Here is a 2,500-nt window from a genome sequence, read left to right as displayed (position 1 = left end):
CATCAATACTGTCATTACTGAAATTATTATTATCATTGTTATCATTATCATTATTGTTATTATTATTATTATTGTTGATGTTATTGTCATTGTTATTGTTGTTGATGTTATCACTATTGTTTTTTATTTCTATTGTTATTATTATGATGATGTTGATTATTATCATCCTTGTTATTATTATTATTATGATGATGATGATTATGATTATTATTATTATTATTATTATTATTATTATCATTATTATTATTAGTAGTAGTATTGTCATCATTATCATTACTATTATCATTATTATTATTATTATTATTATTATTATTATCATTATTATCATTATTATTATTATTATTATTATTATTATTATTATTATTATTATTATTATTATTATTATTATCATTATCATTATTATTATTGTTATTATTATTATTATTATTATTATTACTATTATTATCATTATTATTATTATTATTACAATTATCTATCATTACTCCTATGGTTACCATTATTATCATCATTGTTACCAGTATCATCGTAATAATAATGATAAGGCTAATAACAACAATACTGATAGCAAATTGTGATAATATGATAATGATAATGATGATGATTATGATAAAAGTGATAAAACGTAATAATGATGATAATGATGATAACTGTCATTATTATCATTATTATTATTATCATGATTACTATTATCAGTGTTGTAATATCAATAGCAGTGATAACACGAAATAACAAAAACGATTATAATGATGATGATGATAATAATAATAATAATAATAATAATGATAATAATAATAATGATAATAATAATAATAATAATAATAATAATAATAATGATAATAATGATAGTGATAATAATAATAATAACAATAAGAAAAATAATGATGATGATGATGATGATAATGACAATAATGATGATAGTAAAAAAGAAATGTGATAATAATGATAATAATAATGATAACGTATAACAGAAATAACGTGAACAGCTTTATCGTCATCGTTCGTGTCATCCTCACTAGTGGCGCTGTTAAACCATCAATATTCTCATTGTCTTTTGCCATTACCACTAACGACCCCAACGCCTTCCCCGGTCCCTCCCCAACCCCCCGCCGCCCACCCACCCAACCACCCCGCCGCGCACCCACCCAACCACCCCGCCGCCCACCCACTCGACGCCCCGCCGCCCACCCACCCAACCACCCCGCCGCCCACCCACTCGACGCCCCGCCGCCCACCCACCCAACCACCCCGCCGCCCATCCACTCCATCCTTGAGCAACAAAGCTCGGGCAACATTTGGTCTGGGCGTCCGTAGGAGTAAATCCTCGGCACAAACAAATTAATCTGATGAATGTTCTCGGTGTAATCGCACGGTCGTGACACTGCTGATTACGCCATGTATCAAGCCCAATTAAGCCTCCCCCCCGCCCCCGCCCCAGCTCCCTTCTACCCCCTCCTCCCTCCTTTCCTTCTCCCTCTCGCCCCCCCCCCCCCTTCACCTTCCGGCAGAATTTAGGGGTGGAAATCCATTGTCGGTAATTATTGTACGAGACTGTACGCGTCACTCATAATTCCGGGATGTTTAGGGCCGCTCCTTCGGAAACTCTCTTTCGCGGCTCACCTGAGAGACGGACGGGAGAGGGAGGGGTAGGGGGAGGAGGAGAAGGAGAGGAGGGGGAGGAGGAGGAGGGGAGGGGGAAGGGGGGAAGGGAGAGAGGGGGAGGGAGGGGAATTGAGAAGAGGGGGAGGGAGAGGAAGAGGAAGGGGAGGGAGAGGAGGAGAAGGAGGAGGGGGAGGGAAAAGGGGAAGGAAGAGAGGAGGGGAGGGAGGGGAAAAGGAGGAGGGGGAGGTGAAGGGGGAAAGGAAGAGAGGGGGGAGGGAGGGGAAGAGGAGGAGGATGAGTGGAGAGGGAGGGAGAGGAAGGGGAGGAGGAGGTGGGGGAGGGAAAGAGGGAAGGGAGAGAGGGGGGGGAGGGGAAGAGGAGGAGGAGGAGGAGAGGCGGGGGAAGGAAAGGGAATAGAAGGAGTGGAGGAGGAGGGGAAGGGGTGAGGAAAAGAGCGAGGAGGGAGGGGAAGAGGTGGAGGATGAGAGGAAGGGGAGGGGAAGGGGGAAAGAAGAGAGAGGAGGAGGGAGGGTAAGAGAAGGAGGAGAGGAAGGCGGTGGAGAGGAGGGGGAAGGAAGAGGAGGAGGAGGAGAGGAGGGGGAGGGGGAAGGGAGGGGAATAGGAGGAGGAGAAGAGGGGAAGGGGGAAGGAAGAGAGAAGGGGGAGGGAGGGGATGAGGAGGAGGGAGAGGTGAAGGGGAGTAGGAAGAGAGGGGGGAGGGAGGGGAAGAGGGGGAGGATGAGAGGAGGGGGAGGGGAAGGGGGAAGGGAGAGAGGGAAGAGGGAGAGGAATAGGAGGAGGAGGAGAGGAGGGGAAGGGGAAGGGGGGAAGGAAGAGGAAGGGGAGGAGGAGGAGAGGAGGGGGGGGGGGAAGGAGAAGGAAGAGAGAAGGGGGAGGGAGG

This window comes from Penaeus vannamei, chromosome 1 (assembly GCF_042767895.1).
Source record: "Penaeus vannamei isolate JL-2024 chromosome 1, ASM4276789v1, whole genome shotgun sequence".
Taxonomy (NCBI): Eukaryota; Metazoa; Arthropoda; class Malacostraca; order Decapoda; family Penaeidae; genus Penaeus; species Penaeus vannamei.
The sequence above is the reverse complement of the archived record's forward strand: the minus strand, read 5'-3'. Positions refer to the sequence as shown.